The sequence below is a fragment of the Amblyraja radiata genome, chromosome 1 (genome assembly GCF_010909765.2).
Source record: "Amblyraja radiata isolate CabotCenter1 chromosome 1, sAmbRad1.1.pri, whole genome shotgun sequence".
NCBI classification, from domain to species: Eukaryota; Metazoa; Chordata; class Chondrichthyes; order Rajiformes; family Rajidae; genus Amblyraja; species Amblyraja radiata.
In genome coordinates this window covers 19124591-19144673 of record NC_045956.1, presented here as the reverse complement: position 1 = coordinate 19144673, position 20083 = coordinate 19124591, and the positions used below count along the sequence as shown (strand labels likewise).

The window sequence follows — 20083 nt, the reverse complement described above, 5'->3', positions numbered from 1 at the left end:
CCCCACTCAGCAGAGGGCAATGCTTGATCTAGTCTTGGGAAATTAGATTGTATGGGGCAAGTGGATGAAGTGTTGGTGGATGAGCCTTTTGGGACAAGCAACCATTGTTTAATTAGGTTTAAGATAGTTATGGATAGAGACAGAGAGGGCCCACAAGTTAAAATTCTAATTTGGGGCAAGGCTAACTTTGAGGGTATGAGACAGGAACTCATTCAAGTTGATTAGAGTATGTTATTTGAAGGAAAAAGAACGTCTGGAAAGTGGAATGTTTTCAAAAGTGTGCTGACAGAAGTCCAGGACATGTACGTTCCTGTTAGCAGGGCAAGGCAGGTGAGCATAAGGAAACTTTGATGATGAGGGAAATTGAAACTCTGGTCAAGAGTAAGAAGGAGGCATGGGGTAGGTATAAGCAGCTGTAATCAAGTGTATCTCTGGAGGAGTTTCGGGAGCTAAGGAGCAAACTAAAAAAGGAAAGACAGATTATTATCTGAATGGTGTCAGATTAGGAAAAGGAGAGGTACAAGAGACCTGGGGTGTGCTTGTGTATCTGTCACTGAAAGTAAGCATTATCGTACAGCAGGCAGTGAAGAAAGCTAATGGCATGTTGGCCTTCATTGGGAGAGGATTTGAGTTTAGGAGCAAGGACGTCCTACTGCAATTGTATAGGGCCCTGGTGAGACCACACCTGGAGTATTGTGTTCAGTTTTGGTCTCCTAATTTGAGGAAGGACGTTGATATTGAGGGACTGCAGCGTAGGTTCATCAGGCTAATGGCGGGACTGACATATGATGACAGGATGGGTCGATCTTATAGAAACATATAAAATTCTCAAAGGATTTGACAGGCTAGATGCAGGAAAAAAGTTCTTGATGTTGGGGGAGTCCAGAACCAGGGGTCACAGTTTGAGAATAATGGGTAGGCCATTTAGGACTGAGACGAGGAAAAACTTTTTCACCCAGAGAGTTGTGAATCTGTGGAATTCTTTGCCATAGAAGGCAGTGGAGGCCAGGGAGTTAGATTTAGCTCTTGGGGCTAAAGGAATCAAGAGATATGGAGGAAAAGCAGGAACGGGGTACTGATTTTAGATACCATGATCATATTGAATGGCAGTGCTGGCTCGAAAGGCCAAATGGCCAACTCCTGCACCTATTTTTCTATGTTTTTATGAAATCAGGGCAAAAGGGGGACAGGAGATAGTTTTGGCAGATAGCATTAAGGATAATCCCAAGAGATTTAATTACACAAAGCGAAAAAGGGTAACCAGAGAAAGAGAGAGAGAGAGAGAGAGAGAGAGAGAGAGAGTGAGACACCTCAGGATTGAAAGCGTTTAATTGTGCGTGGGGGCGCAGGTGATGGGCAAGTTCCTCAGAGTATTTATCCTCTGTTTTTACGGTATAGGAAGACATGACGTCTGGGGAACTAGGGGCAGTCAATGGAAACGTCGTGAGAGCAGTCAGTATTATGGTTGAAGAGGTGCTGAAGATCCTGACGGTAGGTAGAAGGTAGACAAATCTCCCGTGCCTGATCTGATATATCTGAGGACACTGGGAAGATGGAGAGAAAATTGCAGGTGCCCTGACTGAGATTTACGAGGCGTCATTAAATACAGGCAAGGTGCCGGAAGACTGGTACGTGGCAAATGCTGTGCCTCTATTCAAGAAAGGCTGCAGGGAATAGCCCAGTGAGCCTAACATCTGTGGTCGGAACGTTACTAGAGAGTATTCTGAGGGATAAGATATACATGAATTTAAATGGATAAGGACTGATTTAATTTTGTATGTTGGAGGTCATGTACCACAAATCTGATTTTGAAGATGTGACCAAAAAGATTGATGAGGGTAGAGCTGTAGACTTTGTATATATGGATTTCAGCAAGGTATTCAAAAAGGTTCCGCATGGTTGGCTGCTCTGTTAGATTAAGTCACATCCAAGAAGAGATAACTGAATGGATAGAAAATTGGCTTCATGGAAGGAATCAGAGAGTGATGATGGAAACCTGCAGGTGATGATGGAAACTTGCAGACACAAAAAGTGGGAGTAACTCAGTGGGCCAGACAGCATCTCTGGAGAAAAGGAATAGATGATGTTTCGTGTCGAGACCCTTCTTCAGACCGAGAATCAGGGGAAAAGGAAACGAGAGATATAGACAGTGATACAGAGATATAGAATAAATGAATGAAAGATATGCAAAAAGGTAACAATGATAAAGGAAGCAGTCCATTGTTAGCTGTGGGCTAGGTGAACACGAGTTATACAGACAATGAAACTCACCAGGACCACAGTGAAACTATTACAATAACTACGGTGGGGGAGGGACAGAGAGAGGGAGAGGGGATGCAAGGGTTACCTGAAGTTAGAGGAACCTATTTTCATACTGCTGGGTTGTAAGCTGCTCAAGCGAAATATGAGGTGCTGTTCATAGCAAAAGGATTTGAGTATAAGAGCAGGGAGGTTCTACTGCAGTTGTACAGGTTCTTGGTGAGACCACACCTGGAGTATTGCGTACAGTTTTGGTCTCCTAATCTGAGGAAAGACATTCTTGCCATAGAGTGAGTACAGAGAAGGTTCACCAGACTGATTCCTGGGATGGCAGGACTTTCATATGAAGAAAGACTGGATAGACTCGGCTTGTACACGCTAGAATTTAGAAGATTGAGGGGGGATCTTATAAAAACTTACAAAATTCTTAAGGGGTTGGATAGGCTAGATGCAGGAAGATTATTCCCGATGTTGGGGAAGTCCAGAACTAGGGCCACAGTTTAAGGATAAGAGGGAAGTCTTTTAGGACTGAGATGAGAAAATCATTTTTTACACAGAGAGTGATGAATCTGTGGAATTCTCTGCCACAGAAGGTAGTTGAGGCCAGTTCATTGGCTATATTTAAGAGGGAGTTAGATGTGGCCCTTGTGGCTAAAGGGATCAGGGGGTATGGAGAGAAGGCAGGGATGGGATACTGAGTTGGATGATCAGCCATGATCATATCGAATGGCGGTGCAGGCTCGAAGGGCCAAATGGCCTACTCCTGCACCTATTTTCTATGTCTGGAGCTTGACCGGGGAACCAAAGACAGCAAAATGACGTCGCAGCTTGCCGATGACCATCTCCGATGTGATGGTGGGAAGAAGGTCCACTTCAAACCAGGATGAATACGAGTCCACCAACACCAGGTAGTGCTTCCCACGCCACTCAAAAATATCTGCAGCCAGTGAAGACCAGGGCATGTCGGGGGCCGGCTGCTGCAACAGGGGCTGCCGCTGCTGGTGAGGGGCCATGGAGTTGCACTCGGAGCACGCCGCCACTCGAGCCTTGATATACTTGGCCATTGCAGGCCAATAGTACTGCCCTTGAGCATGAGCAACGGTAGCGTCAGCGCCCGGATGCCCCAAATGAGCAGCAGAGTAGTAAGCATCATAGAGTGAGGCAGGGATCACCACCTTGTGACCTTTCACGACGATACCCTCCCGAACCACAAGCTCATCCCGAACCAGGAAGAAGGGGCGCACGCCAGCAGGCAGAGAGGCAGGCTTGCGGGGCCACCCGCGCAGAATGACAGCAGACAGCTGTTGCAAGTCAGGGTCGGCAGCAGTGTGCTCGAGCAGGCACCGCAGCTGCTCTGAAGGAACAAAATTCACATTCAGAACGTGCAGGTCCTCCTGCTCGTATGGATGCTGGGCACAGGAGGACCGAGGTGCCCTCGACAGAGCATCGGCAACATGCATCTCGGTACCCCTCCTATACACAATGTTGAAATCGAACCGCTGTAGCTGTAGCATCATCCGCTGCAGACGGGCCGGGGCAGCATGAATGGGTTTGTTTAATATCGTAACCAGCGGCTGGTGGTCTGTTTCCACCGTGAACCGAACCCCAAAGAGAAAGTCCTGGAACTTAGAGCACGCAAACACCACAGCAAGGAGCTCCTTCTCAATTTGGGCATACCTTTGCTCAGTGTCCGTCATGGTACGAGAGGCAAACGAGACAGGCTGCAGAGAATCTCCATCACATAGTTGCATGCAGGCTGCACCGAGACCAAAATGAGAGGCATCGCAGGTCACCACAATTGGTAGTTGGAGATCGAAAAACCAGAGAACCGGAGTGCTGACCAGCATTTTTTTCAAAGTGTCAAACGACTGTTGGTGCTGCGGACTCCACGACCAGGCAACATCCTTCTTTGTCAGGAGGCGCAGCGGCGCACTGAGCTCACTTAGACGCGGAACAAATTTACCCAGATAATTTACCATACCGAGAAACCGCTGCAGGCCAGCGACATTAACAGGTGCAGGGAACTCGGAGATGGCAGCAGTTTTTGTTGGGTCAGGCTTCAGGCCACGAGAGGTAAAGATGTGGCCGACATACGACACTTCAGACAACCGGAACCTACACTTGGACGGGTTCAGCTTGAGGTTTATCTGGCATGCCCGGTCGAGGACCCGTCGGAGATTTCGGTCGTGTTCCGTGACATCCCGACCATACACGAGGATATCATCGACAATGATGGAACATGGCAGCCCGGCAAACAATTGCTCCATGGAGCGCTGGAAGACTTCGCTCGCCGAGCTTATCCCAAAAGGCATTCTTAAAAACTTGTACCTCCCAAATGGCGTTGCAAAAGCTGTCAAGTCAGTTGACTCCCTGTGCAGTGGATCCTGCCAAAAGGAACTCCTAGCATCGAGAACTGAGAATACGGTGGCTTGACCAACCTGGGCCGCAACATCCTCAACAGTCCGCATAGGGTAGTGGGGCCGCTTAATGGCAGTGTTCAAGTCCTTCGGGTTGATGCAGACCCGTATCTCATTCTTCCCTTTTTTTATAGTGGCAACCATCGTAGACACCCAGCTAGTGGGCTTACTGATAGCTTCTAGCACCCCCAAGTTTACCATTTTGTCCAGCATCGCTTTAACTTTGTCTTTCATCGCGAAAGAGACCCTATGAGACGGACGGCACACAGGAGTTATGGAGGAATCAGTAGTAATTTTATATACAAGCGGCAGCTTACCGAGCTGATCATCGAAGAGGTCAGGGTATTCAGAGACAGGGTCCAGCACCACCCTCACCTCATGGACTGTGCTGTCGAAAGCAACCAGACCCAGATCCTGGCATGCTTGATTGCTCAGCAGAGGCACACAATCACAATCCAACACAAAAAAAGACAGGTCACGAGATGTCTTCTGTAGCTTGCAGTGGAAAGTTACCCTCCCCACAGGTGTCAGCTCCTCCCCCCCGTACGCTCGGAGCACAGAGCGGTCTGCAGTCAAACTTTCATTAGACCTTATCTGGTGGAAGAGTGATGTTGATATTACGCTGACCTTGGCACCAGTGTCCAATTTCGCACAGAAGGTCATGTCATTTACAGTAACAAGCACCGATAGATCGGGGAGTCGAGTCTGGTTGTGCAGCAGAGCGTAAACACTGGCATCCCCCATAGAGATGCTGGAGTCTGACTCGGGGGCTGACTCCTCAATGTACTGAGAATCAAGGACACTTTCAATCCTCTGGAGATTGTTTAACACCTGGCGAGGAGGCTGAGCGACGTTCCCATGGGAACGACAGACCGCCGCAAGGTGGTTCTGTTTTCTGCAATAGTTGCAGGCTTTTCCATAAGCAGGGCACAGAGACTGTGGCAAATGTCCATACCCACAATTGGGGCACTTCCTGGCACTCTGAGGGCGAGGGGCAGGAGCTGGGCGAGGCTGTGGTTTAAAACTGTTCGGTGGCCGCCGCGGCACAGACAGAGCAGCCACGCTAACGACACGGTTCCCAGATCCTCTCTCCCCACGAAACGGAGTAACAACCTCAGCAATGCGACAAGCATGCACAGCTTCGTTCAACGTGAGGTCAGGCCTCCGTAATAAATCAGCCCGCAACTTCTGGTCTAACATGCCAGTAACTAACATGTCCCGCGTGAGCTGGTCACACAACTCACCAAAACGACAGCGCTGAGCTAGATAGCGGAGGTCGGCAATGAAACATTCCACAGGTTCCTCAGGCTGTTGCTTGCGAGAAAAAAACCGAGCCCGCTCCAAAATGCGGTTCGAGGGAAGGTCACAAATTTCAGTAAACTTCCTCAACAGCACACCGGGTCGTCAGGAGACTCGGCTGGCTCAGCAATCTGGTCATCTTCGCCCAGGACCGCTGGACAGTACACAAACGACTTAGCCCGCCTCATGGCATCAGGCCCAGCAAGGTTCAATAGCAGCGATGCTTTGACATCAGCAGGGTCATTACGGTGTGCAATATTCACATAATGGGTGTAGTCCATGACGAACGTGTCCCATCGCTCCGCGATGTCGGCGTCAAAGACTAACGGGGAAGGCTTGCGACAAGACGAAGCCATCACTACACACACACTCAAAAAGCAAAATAAAACCCGATATACGAGAGGCGCAGATTAAACGCTTCTGACACCATGTAGATGTATTTAGACGTGGTCCTTAATCCTTCACTAAGTCTTTATTAAGACACTACATCCACACGTCCCAGCACTGACCACAACTGGTCTACACACGTACTGGAACCAAGAGAGGGAGGGTGCATGCAGATACTACAGTTATACTACCTAAGGTGGGAGTGTCAAATGGTAATGAGGTAGCTACATATTTGGTTGCATGCATAACCACCTACAATTTATATCTGTGGTCTTGGCCATTGATTTTTCAGTTGATACCCATTTATTTTTACATACTTAATTTAGGTCTTCATTATAATTAATACTTTTATCAAATCTCCTTTTAGCACCTTCTAGCCCATTTCTTTCAAGGCTTCTGTGCCTGTTTCAAAGTGTCATACCATGAATTATTTGTGAAACTCCAGAAGAGGATGGATGAATGAATGTTTTATTGTGAGCATAGATTCTTGGCACGTGTACTCTAATTTGAGGATATTTTTTTAAATTGCTTAGGTAAAATATCCTCTTGTTTTTAAAGACTTGTGCACAGTTGGACTGAACTAAAGCCCCTGCCCCACTTTCACGACCTAATTGGCGACCTCTGCCGAGTTTGCCTTTGACTCATACTCGCAGCATGGTCGCCACGAGGTCGTAGGAGGTCTTTGTAACTTCCTCATGCTTGTGAGTGGTCCGCGTACACGTGGCCTCAAGTAGGTTGCGGTGTTTTTTCCAGCCTGATAAAAAATGTCCACGACTAAAGAAAAAGGTCGGCATGGAAAAAATTGATACTTTTTACTCGTAGGTAGGTCGTAGTAGGTCGTGATGGTAGTCGTAGGTAGTCGTAGGTCGGTAACTGGCCCGAGAAAAAAAAATGCAAACATTACATCATTTTATAATTTTCCACTCGTAGGTAGTCGTAGTTGGTCTTAGATGTGGAAGACTGAGGTCGAGGGGGGTCGTAGGAGGTCGTAGACATTGTCGTAGGAGGTCTTTTACTTCGGCGAGTCAACACGACCTTGACATTTTTTTCAACTCGTCCAGGGTCTTCTAAACTCGTGGATTAGGTCGTCCAAGTGGGACAGGCCCTTACATTAATGTCAGTACAAGGGAATGACACTGTTCCACTGCCTCATTTGCAGTACTATTTTCAGCAAATATTTTCAGAAATGTTAAATAAATAAGCATGTGATTTTTGAAATATCAAAGTGTGTAACTGGTTCAGATATTTACAATAAAATTCAGTTGATCCACTTTCTGACGATTTGGAAAGTCCTATGGTTTGGCATCTGGCTCGTCTGGCAATCTTCCCCCATGATCCTTTCAACTCTCACTGGGCCTGTGCTCTTCTCCCTTGCCGAGTCTTATCATTCTCCAGGTCCCGTGCCCCCCTGAAACATACCAAGTTCATTGGAGAATTTAACACCATACTGTGTGACATCATAAAAAACTAATTAAAAGTGGATTGGGAAATTAAATGAAAAACATCGAGTATTCTGGAAAATGTACCAGCACCACCAAAGTCCCATGTGTGTCTAATTATAGGAGTATTACTGTATTGCTCTGCTTCACTGATCCATGCAAGGTTCTTGGGAATACCACCACCTGCAGGTTTCCTTTGAATCAAGCACTATCGTGACTTGGAAATACAATGCTGTTCTTTCATTGCTTCAGTGTTGCTGGATCAAATCCTGGAGTGATCTACACAGCATCATTTTGGGAGTACACAAAATTTCTGGGGAAACTCAGCGGGTGCGGGAGTGTCTCCACCCGAAGGACTGCAGCAGGTCAAGAATGTGGTTCAACAGCATAGTCTTGAGGGGAATAGGAGACGGACAATTAGTGTCATCAACAATGCCTGCTTACTGAAAATAATTCTAAAAATGATCACAGGTTGTAATCACTTGTCAAATATTCGAAAATAATCCCAGATCTGCATTTACTAACCATTTCTTCTTCTGCTATCCCTTCACCCAACAAGGTAGACTTTCTCCATCACTAAAAATAAGATTAGCCTCCACTGGAATTGCCTCCACTGCAATATTTTCTTCTCCAATTCACCAATCTTAGCATATCCCAAGGATATGCACATTTTTCTTTGGTTCTTTCTTCTCTTCTCTCTTATGTATACCTTAAATTCATTTTATCAGTGGGATTCGTTGCTTATTCTCGTAATCCTATTACCTTCCAGCTGCTCAGCATTCAACTCCTTTTCTGTCCCTTGTGAGAGATAATATTTGGAGTGGAAGTCTGCTTCCCTGGTACTGATTTCTTCCCTTCCAAATCTACGGCAATACTAGCTTTGAATAATGTTCTGAAATAGCCTGCTGAGGTTGTTGATTATTTCCGCTGTAATTCTGTGCGTTCTGAGGTGGCTTTGAGTATCTCGTGCAAGATCTGGAAATTTTGCCATTAGTAGTTGAGGTGGTGCTTGACAGGCCAGATTTAAGCAGTTCAGTGCCAGAAGATGTTGTAGTTTGTGAATGAAGTCTTTGAGAATTTCCTGAGCATTTTCCCTGTTGTTTTTTAATTTCTACATTTGGAGGATTTTAGTCCTTAATTTAATTATTTGATGCTTTGAAACTGGTTAACAGAACATGATCAGAACATCTATACTGGAGATGTTGGCTTAGAAACATAGAATAGAAGCGTAGAAAATAGTTGTAGGAGTAGGCCATTTGGCTCTTTGAGCCAGCATCGCCATTCAATATGATCATGTCTGATCATCTAAAATCAGTACCCCGTTCCTGCTTTCTCCCTATATCCCTTGATTCCGTTAGCCCTTAGAGCTATATCTAACTCTCTTGAAAACATTCAATGAATTGGCCTCCACTGCCTTCTGTGGCAGAGATTTCTACAGATTCACAACTCTATGAGTGAAAACGTTTTTCCTCATCTCAGTCCTAAATGTCTTACCCCTTATTCTTACACTGCGAGCCCTGGTTCTGCACTCCCCCATCATCGGGAACATTTTTCCTGCATCTAGCCTGTCCAATCCCTTAGGAATTGTATATGTTTCTATTAGATCCCCTCTCATTCTTCTAAATTCCAGTGAATATAAGCCCAGTCGATCCATTCTTTCATCTTATGTCCGTCCCGCCATCCTGGGAATTAACCTGGTGAATCTATACTGCATTTCCTCAATAGCAAGAATGTCCTTCCTCAAATTAGGAGACCAAAAATGTACACAATACTCCAGATGTGGTCTCACCAGAGCCCAGTATAACTGCAATTGGATATCCTTGCTCCTAAACTCAAATCCTCTCGCTATGAAGGCCAACATGTCATTTGCATTAGGCTTGGGTGAAATGCAAATGTTGGTTTGAATACCCCACAGATGGTTTTAGAGGCTTTTGTCGATAAAGCAATGACGGTAAATCTCCTGTAGTTTGAGGGCTTGTTGTAGGTTGTCCATCTCTCTAAACTTATGGGAAGATGGGAATGTCAAATTGAGATTGTTGCTGAGCTTGAGGTCTTGTTTTCAAACATGTCAAGGATTTTAATTAATGGAGAGGACGGTGTAGGTGAGGTAAAGTTATAGAGATGTACAGTACCGTGATGGACCCTTCAGCCCACGGAATCCATGGCGGCCTGCTTGTCCGCCTACATTAATCCCATTTGTCTGCATTAAAATTATATCCTTCTGTGTCTTGTCTATTTAAGTCTCTGTCAAAATGACACGAAAACCTAGTAATTGTATTTGATTCCACCACCTTCTTGGCAGAGAGTTCCAAATATCAACCACGCTCAGTGTAAAAATAAAATTTGTCTTCTCGGGTCCCTTTCAAAGTTACTTCAAAGTTATGCTCACTTGTTTTTAATGCCCGACTAGAGGAATATTTTGACTGCCCTTTGTTGCAGGGAAACAACCCCAACTTATTCAATCTCTCCCTTTATCTAAAGTGACCACATCCAGGCAAAGTCCTGATGAAACTCATCTGCACTCGCTTCAGCCCTATCACATCTTTCTTTGGGGAGGTTGATGTGCTGGGCAACTGGGGGAGATCAGGTTGGTTAGTACGGACTGAGCGGAGGTGCTGGGCGAAGCGGTCGCCGAGACTACACTTGGTCTCGCTGATGTAGAGAAGGTGACATTTTGGAGGAGCTGCACGCCATGGTCAACAAGCATCAAACAGCATACCCCAAAGCCTTTACCACCATAGCTGGGGACTTCAACAAAGCCAACTTGAAAAAATCACTCCCATAACTACCACCAACATGTCACCTGCAGCATCAGAGGATAAAACACTCTTGACCACTGCTATACAACCATCAAGGATGTCTATCGCTCCATCCTTTGTCCTCACTTCGGGAAATCCGAATATTCACTTGCTTCTTCCTGCATACAGGCAGCAACTGAAGAGCACACCCCCTTAGGCGAGGACTGCACAGAGCTGGTCTGGGGAGATAGAGGAACAACTATGGGACTGCTTGGAGTCAGTAGATTGGGCAATGTTCAAGGACTCGGCAATGGATCTAAATGAATACGCCACAGTCATCACAGAAGCGGCGGCCCCTACAGCCTGTCTGTCTTTTTTTATTTTTTGTCTAGTTAAATGTAGTGTTGGTGTTTTTTTAATACTAGTTTTAAATGTGTATATGTGGGGGGCGGGGGGGGGGGGGTGGGGGGCGGGGGGGGGGGGGGGGGGGGGGTGGCAGGGGGAAACCGTTTAAAATCTCTTCCCTGTTCGGGAGACCCGACCTTTTCCCTGTCGGGTCTCCGTTGTCGTTGGGGCCTAGCACCGTGGAGCGGCCTCCAACCTGAACGACCCGGGGGCTCGGGAGCCTCGGAGCGTGGGGAGTGCTGGTGACTCGCTGCTGTGACTCGACTCCTGGGGCTCGGAGGCTCCAGCAACGCAGCCGCAGGTCCGGTGGACTGGGACATCGGGAGCTCGCGGGTCCGGGGGGAGAGAGAGACTGCTTCCCGGAGCTCCCGCAACGCGACTTCTCCAGCCCGTGTCGCGGGGTTGGAACGACCTGGAGCGGGGCCGTACATCGCCCGGCGCGGCTTCATGGCCATGGGACATTCCAGCGCCCGCCGGGGGCTTCAACTTTGTGACATTTAGACCGGGAGCGGGGCCGTAAATCGCCCGGCACGGCCTAAAATGGCCGTGGGACTTATCATCGCCCGCCTGGAGCTTGGACATCGGGAGAGACATGGAGAACAGGGGAGAGAAAATACTTTGCCTTCCATCACAGTGGGTCCACTGTGATGGATGTTTGTGTGAATTAAATTGTGTGTATGTCTAGGAAATTGTCTTTGTTTGTATGGCTGTGGAAACAGAATTTCGTTTGAGCCTCACTGAGGCTCAAATGACAATAAATTGTATTGTATTGTATTGTATTGTATTGTATAGACTTCATAAGGATATGTGTGGAGGACTGTGTTCCTACAAAAACCTTCCGAGTATTTCCCAACCAGAAGCCTTGGATGAACCAGGAGATCCGCATTCTTCGGAGGACCAGGTCCTGGGCATCAGATCTGGTGACGCAAAGGTCTATAAGAAGTGTAGATACGACTTTGACAATGCCATCAAAAAGGCCAAAAGGGATTTCCGTTCAAAGCTGGAGGATGGGGCGAATGTTCGGCAACTGTGGCAGGGTCTGAATGGCTTCACCTCCTACAAAGCAAAATCAAGAGGCAGCTCAAGCGACAGCGAAGAATCACTCCCTCATGAGCTCAATGCATTCAACGTAGGCTTTGATAGGGAGAACACTGATGTGCCTTCCTGAGCCTCCATACATGATGGTATTAGAGTCACAGTCAGAAGATCCTATGGGGGGGGGGGGGTGAACCCTAGGAAAGCATCTGGACCTCATGGTGTACCCGGTTGAATTCTCAAAACCTGTGCAGACCAACTGGTTGGGGTTTTTGCTGACATTTTCAACCTCCCACTACTGAGGTCTGAGGTTCCCACCTGCTTTAAGAGAGCATCAATAATACCGGTGCCCAAGAAGAGTAATGTGATGTGCCTCAATGACTGTCGACCAGTGACAATAACGTCAGTGCTTTGAGAGGTTGGTTATGGTGGATATCAACTCCGACCTCACCAAAAACCTCGACCCACTACAGTTTGCATACCGTCACAACAGGTCAACGGAGGATGCGATCTCACTTGCTCTCCACTCTGCACTGGACCACTAGGACAACAAAAACATTTACGTCGGGCTGTTCTTGTAGACTACAGCTCGGCGTTCAATACCATCATCCCCTCCAAGCTGGTTACCACCCCGGTGGGGGTCCCTCTACACAGAGACTCTCGCCCTCTACGTCGGGGACCTGGGGTGGAGGGTACTGCACCAAGGAGTCCCTTGCAACCCGTTTCTCTCGCGGTTCACAGACTCGCCAGCCGCCTGCCACTTTTGCGGGCTGGAAGAGTCTGTGTATTAAGTGCATATGAAGTGTGTGAGGCTGCAGCCCCTGCACCATTATCTAAAGGGGCTGCTCCTTGCCTTCTGGCTGCATTTCTCACCCACCATCCTCATCTTTGGACACCCTGTGTGTAGGGGAGAGGGTAGGGCTGAAGATGTCCTAGTTGGATTGCTCTTGGTCCAGGCCAAGCTGGCCATCGGCGAGTCACAGCGCCAGGTGGAAGAGGGCTCTGCCTGAGCTGGCTGCCTGCCCTTTTTCCGGGGATACGTCCCTGCCCGGGTGGTGTCAGAAAGGGACTACTCACTGCCCACGGGCACCGCTGGGCTCTGCAGGGGATTGAATGCATCCTTGACAAGGAGTGTAACATCGTTGTATAGTAGTTTATCGTTTGCCGTGTATTATGGTGGAGGGTTCTGCTTTGTTTTTTACTGTACTTTAATATTTTTGATTAATTTTTAAAAAAAGCTGGTTAGCAAGCTCACGGAACCTAGTCTCTGCGCATTCCTCTGCAATTAGATCCTTGACTTACTCATCCACAGACCACAGTCTGTTTGAAATGGCAGAAATACTTCTTCCACATTAACACTCAGTACGGGAGCACCTCAAGGCTGCGTGCTCAGCCCCCTGCTCTATACTCATGACTGTGTAGCCGGACACAGTGTGAACTCCATCTTCAAGTTGGCCGATGACACCACCGTTGGACGAATTACAGATGGTGATGAGTCAGAGGATAGAAGTGAGATCAACCGATTGACCAAATGGTGTGAGCACAACAATCTGGCTTTCAATATCAGTAAAACCAATGAACTGATTGTGGACTTTGGAAGAGGAAGACCCACAGGGCGTGCATATTTCCGAAGATCTTTCCTGGACCCAGCACTGATGCAATTATAAATAAAGCACATCAATGCCTCTACTTCCTGACAAGATTAAGGAGATTCGGTATGTCAATGAGGATTCTCTTGAACTTCTACAGATGTACAGTAGAGAACATATTGACTGATTACATCATGGCCTGGTTCGGCAACTTGAACGTCCAGAAGCGGAAAAGACTGGGCATCGGGAAGGAAATACAGGAGCCTGAAAACTGTAATGTCCAGGAACAGCTTCTTCCCTACAGCCATCAGGCTATTAAACACTACAATCTCAAATAAGCTCTGAACTTCAATAGACTTATTATTATTATTGCACTACTATTGTTTTTTTGTGTATGTGTAAGTATATGTGTGTAAGTATAAGTATACGTATATATATGTGTGTGTGTGTGTGTGTGTACTTGTGAGTATGTGTGTGTATATTATACACTTTGAACTTTTTTTCACTCATTTATCATATTGTTTACACATCCAGTAGGTATTGGCGGACTGAGCGTAAGTGTTTGATGACATGGGTACCGAGATTATGCTTAGTCTTGCCGATGTACAAGAGGGAATATTTGGAACATCAGATGTAGTTGGTAAGGTTAACAAAGGTGCATGTGAGCCTCTGTCTCATCTGGAAGGACTGCTGGGGTCCCTGGATTTGTGGTACAACAAATTGTGGTTAGAATTCAGGCTCATTTGTCATAATGTAGAATGGTTACGAATTTCTCACCAAAACTTGACGTGGAAGATCCACAATGGCCTACATGTTTGTGGAAGTTGGTGACTCACATGCACTGATTGGTGCTGCTCTCTGTTTTCTCAAATTTGTTAAGTGTTGGAGTTCATGTCCATTCTATTCATTGACGGACATAATTTTGCTGCAAACTTTGCTGCAAATTTCTTTGTGACAGATTGCAGTTCATTTTTTTACACTTGGCACATTTAGACATCTCCTTTGAACACCGTTACTTGTACCCAATCATTGGTTCTCGGATCCCCGGCATGCTCCTCGTTGCAGTTTTGGTCACACATTCTAGCCTGAGGTACTTTTCTGCCAGGTTTTAACATTTAAGTGGATATTTTGCCTGTTTCATAGGCCTTATTATTGTACAGTTGTTGAATGGCCTTTTCACCTCTTGCTGGTTGGAGCAGTGCTGTGATTGTATTGGATTATGTATGGCAGAATGGAGTTAAAGAATAGTCACATTGATGACAACATTTAGAGAGATGTTCGAAATGCTTATTGTACTTGACATTGACTGCTACTCTGTGTATTTAAATTTATTCCTGTACTGGATTGCAGGATAGTGGATTGTTGTTTGTTTCTTTGTGCTGTATATGTCTTCATGCTGCTGAGGGATCTATGCATTCCACAATTATCAGCTAATTGCTGTGTCTCCTCCATCCTTGCTACCCATATTTAACTGTGTAGGAAAGAACTGCAGATGCTGGTTTAAATCGAAGATAGATACAAAATGATGGAGTAACTCAGCGGGGCAGGCAGCATCTCTGGAGAGAAGAAGGGTCTTGACCTGAAACGTCACCCATTCCTTCTCACCAGAGATGCTGCCTGTCCCGCTGCGTTGCTCCAAGATTTTGTGTCTACCCATATTTAATTATTAGAATGCAAGTTTAAAAAAAATTGAATCTTGTCCTTCATGTGTCTGTAGAGGAGGATTTAACTCCACTAGACACCATGATGTTTCTAGCCCAAGAATGTCTTGGGTTAACTATGAATTAGTTCCTTGATCTTGGTCATTCGCATCAAACCATTCGCCATGATTACTGATTGAGAAACTAAGTGTCTCTACACAGGTGCTAGTTATGATATGCTTCACTTTAAACCAAGCACAGTGGATATTCTGCATGTCCTGATGGTTGGGGTGATCCAGGATGTCAGTGATGTGCATACTGGAACTTCGCTTCATTTTGGATCTTTCAGAAATTTGAAAATTATCTTGCCTGTGGCATTGTTAATGTTGCTGGGGCTAGATTGATAAAGATAATGGATTTGGTAGTTGTTAGTCTTGTTGGCAAGCATTCGTGATGCCTTGCTGAGGTGGTAGTGTAAGTGTCGATGTTTTGATTAAAGTGGTTCATCAGGTTGTCTTCACTTCCCATTCCCACATCTCCAATTGCTCCAGCCTCTTAAGTAATCCACTATTGACATCCCCATTGTTGTAGGGCCCTGTTCTAAATTTCAGTCTCTCTCCGCTGTAAAATGCGTATCATTGATTCTCTGATATGTAGCTTCTTTCTTCCAACATCATGTTTGAATGTCGAAAATCAGGCTTACGCTCAAGTAGCAACATTGAAACCATTTTGAGCAAAATGACAATCAGCATAGTTTGTGATTGTTGAGACGGTCCTCATCAACTTCAAAAAATACATAAATTGCTGAAGTAACTCAGCGGGCAGCATCTCTGAAGAACATTGATAGGTGACAGATGAAATGTGTAGGAAGGAACTGCAGATGCTGGTTTAAATCGAAAATAGATGGTTTAAAATGAAGATAGACATTTGGGGTTGGGACTTCAGACTGATTGGGGAAAAATGCTGGAAATGAGGATGGGCAGGACAAAACCTGACAAGGCATACTAGATCACCCGGTTGCTAACCACTTTAACTCCCCTTTATATACTGACCTTTCTGTTCTGGGCTTCCTCCATTGCCAGAGTGAGGCCATGCACAAACTGGAGGAGCAACACCTTGTATTTCACCTGGGTGTCTTATAACCCAATGGTATGAACATTTAATTCTCTAATTTTAGGTGAATTTATCAAAACACTCCTCCTCCCCTTTCTTTCATGTGCTCCACCTTAACTTGCACCTGTTTCACCCCTCCCCCTTCCATCTACATTCCTACCTCTGGCTTCACGATTTGCACACTTTTGTTCTTATCTCACACCTTCAGTCTTTTCATGCTGGCCTTTGTCCAACCATCTGCTGATCCGAAACCCCCTTCACATGTATCCATCTATAACTTGACAGGCTTTGGTCTGTCAAACCAGTCTTTTCACCCTTCCCCATCACAATCAGTCTAAAGAAGGGTTCCAACCCAAAACGTCGCCTATCCATGTTCTCCAGAGATGCTGCTTGACCCGCTGAGTTAATCCAGCACTTTATGTCTTTTTTTGTAAACCAGCATCTACAATTTATTTTTTCTTCATTGCCTTCACTTGCTCTGAAACCTTTTGGTTGGTTGACCATATTAGTCTTCTACAATGCTGCTCTTCTGTTATTTTTTTTAAAGTTAAATAGACAATAGACAATCTCCTTCTCTTGGTTCCATTCTTGTTAAAATCAAGTCAAAAAGTCACCTAAATGGCTTATTTGTCTACTGTCCAATATTATCTGCAGAATTCCACAGGAATTTAGTTTCAGCTTCTTTTCATTCCTGAGTTGGATCTTGGCAACCATAATGGAAAAGGTACTGCTATGTGTGAAGGTTACAGTCCTAAATCATCACCATCTCTCTTGCATACTCTGTTTTCTGCATTTTTCCAGCTCCTTGCCACATTTTCAGACATAAGTGAGCTACAGTTTGCACTAATTAAATACTAAGGTGACGAAAGCTTTTGTTGGACCCTAGTGATTTATTCCAGTACCTCCCAGGAACAAACTCCACCCACCCCATCTGCATGTGTTCTGTTTGTAGCCAAATCATATGCATTAGTCATTTTTGTTATTTTATACCCACGCAAGTCTCCGGCCCCATATTGTCTTCAGCCTCTTATTAATTGCCCCCTTCCCACTCTATCAAACTATCATTCATGCTTTTGCTTCAATCACTGTTTTGTATTCAAATACTGTCCCATTTGACCTTCCATTTTTCATTCTTAATAAATTTGAGTCTTCTAATACTTTGTTATTCATGGCCTATTTTGACTGTTCCCATTTATCTATGAACCCTAGATAGACACAAAAAGCTGGAGTAACTCAGCAGGACAAGCAGCATCTCTGGAGAAAGGAATGGGTGACGTTACGGGCTGAGATCCTCCTTCAGCTGTCCTATTTTGGCCTCTGATCCACTGATGACTTAATTTTACAATTTGTTGATCAACCTCGTATCCTCTGAGAAATCTGCATTTCTTAAATTCTGCCTTCTTTGTTGTGCACTTCTCTGGTTTGATCTTCATTTAATTCCTGAGCTCTTTCTTTTTCTTTTTAAAGATGCTTTAAATCATATATTTGGTTACTTGTCCTAATGTCTCTTTCCTTAGCTGAGTGTGATTTGTTTTCTGATTGCGTGTCTGTGAAGATCCATAAGGTGTAATACAATAAGGGCACTATACAAATGTTATTTGAAAGAGTTGAACTGTGAGATTAGTGTGATTAGGTGATATCTAATGATATCTTGATGAATGACCAACCCATTTTAGTTTTATCTTATTAAAACTTTTTTAAATCGGAATTTATTAAAATGGTGCAGCTCAAAGTTTGATGTGTTGTAGTGAATATTATGTTGTCATTAGGATTTTGTGATGCTGCACATTTGAACATTAAACAATACTTGAAATTTGAAGTGTTGCTGTAAATTTTTGATTAGCTTTTTTTGTATTAGGAGCAATCATAGATTTCTAGTATAATTAATGACTACGTGAATATGAAGGCATTTAACTTGAAAACTAAGACTCGCTATGTTGGGCTCAGAGTTCAGTTGGGTGCTTGCAATAATGTTATTCTGTAGGCCAGGTGGTTGTGATGTAAAGCCTCTCGGCTTTAGTTTCAGGTACAAATTCCTCTCCTGAATAAAAAGGCTTTGTTCCTACAAGAATTATTCCCTTGTTTCAAACAACTACCTAGATTTCTGATGTGCTAGAGCTCCTGAACTGCTGTTTTTCAGACTATTTCTTTGTTTAGTCTTTGACGACGAAATGTGAAAATGTGCAGATGTTGAATGCCTTGAGTTTATACATGAAAGCACCAAGACAAATTCCTTGTATGTGAATACTTGGCCATTAAACTTACTTACTTACTTAAAGTAAGTCATTCCGTGATTCGTTACTCGCACCCTCTTTATTTGAATAGCATTCTTCCCTCAAGACAGGTTTAATATCAGTTTTCTTAAATAGGATACAGTAAACCTATATCCACAAAAATATCTGAATATATTGTGTAAATTCAAACGTGTTTATTTTTAAAGTATCTTCTATTGTTATATATATCTTCCAATTGTTTAGAATAGCTCAGAAACTAGTGGGATGCCAGATAGAGTTGCAGTTGTGAAAAACACAATGTTTGTTGACATGGTTATTTTATCAATTTCATTTAGTTATTTTTAAATAGTTCATAGTCATGTCTTTGCCGTGATGGGGTGTGATGTGCTGGCTGTGGTTTGTGTGTTCCATAGGACATTCAGCCAATCACTGTGAACCAAGTTCTAGGCTTTTGGGAAGTTGCAGTGATTCCTGGGCTTATTTTATGACGGTGGTGCCACATCAGTCACTGTGCTGGGTCTCTGGATGCGGAGTATTGTAGTAAAGTCCAGGATTGCTGGGATTCCCCATCATTCTTGTTTTGAAAGTTCACATTGAAGATCCACATTTCCGACCATATAAAGCCACAAAAACATTTGCCCTTTCCTGATCCCATTCAATTTTTTAAAAGTACACGTTGAACATCCACATTTCCATATAAAGACATTAAAGCAATTGGCCTTTGGTGATCCATTCATTTAAATTACTTAAAAGAACATTTTCCTTGTGTTCTGTTTTTAATGATTACATAATATGCATTTTAATAAACTCTTATAGTTTTACAGTTTTAGTTTCATTTTTAATAAAACACACAATTTTTGAATAATGTTTAAATATTTCAGAACATTAGAACCAGTTAAAAACCTGTATTCCTTGGCAGTTTAGAGTAATGCTAAAACTCTGACGCCAACTTTGCCACCTTTCAAAGCCTGTCTGTGTATTCTGAGTGAAGAGCTACAGATTGCGATGCCTGAAGCCAATGTTCAGTCGAGGCCTTGAGAATCCAATGGCCCTGCAAAAAATCCACTTATGTATCTGTATTAAATAAGTGCAGGTCTGGGGAAAGCATATACAACACCTCTGATGGTGAAGGCTGGGTAACAACAAGATTTGACTGTTATCTTTGCTTCAAACTTCCCACCATTTCCATATACTAACCTTGGGACGATTCCTGGTATTTTTTATAAAATTCAAAAAGATTCTTGCAGTACTGGAAATATTTTGTTTCGAATGATCAAAGTAATGTAATTTATAGGAAAACATTTTCTAATCTTTTTTGTGGAGTATAATTGTCCCTTGGTAGTAGGAAATGTGGACATTCAATTGAAATTTTAAAAATAGTTAGGGTTCCATTTACTATGTAATTTTCCCAAAGTATAATCTCTTCATATCAACTTTTAATGAATGAATAATGCCAACACAATATTTTTCATGTAGCTCATGATATTTTGGTAAGATAATATTGAATAATTAATTTGTACTATTGTTC

The 20083-nt window shown here is 44.3% G+C and overlaps 1 protein-coding gene across 1 annotated transcript in view; it reads left to right on the top strand.

Annotated features, from left to right (window-relative positions):
* LOC116977448 (rap guanine nucleotide exchange factor 6-like) overlaps positions 1-20083 on the top strand; it is a 220081-nt gene that overhangs the window by 66427 nt on the left and 133571 nt on the right. The gene's annotated exons all lie outside the window — the stretch shown is intronic.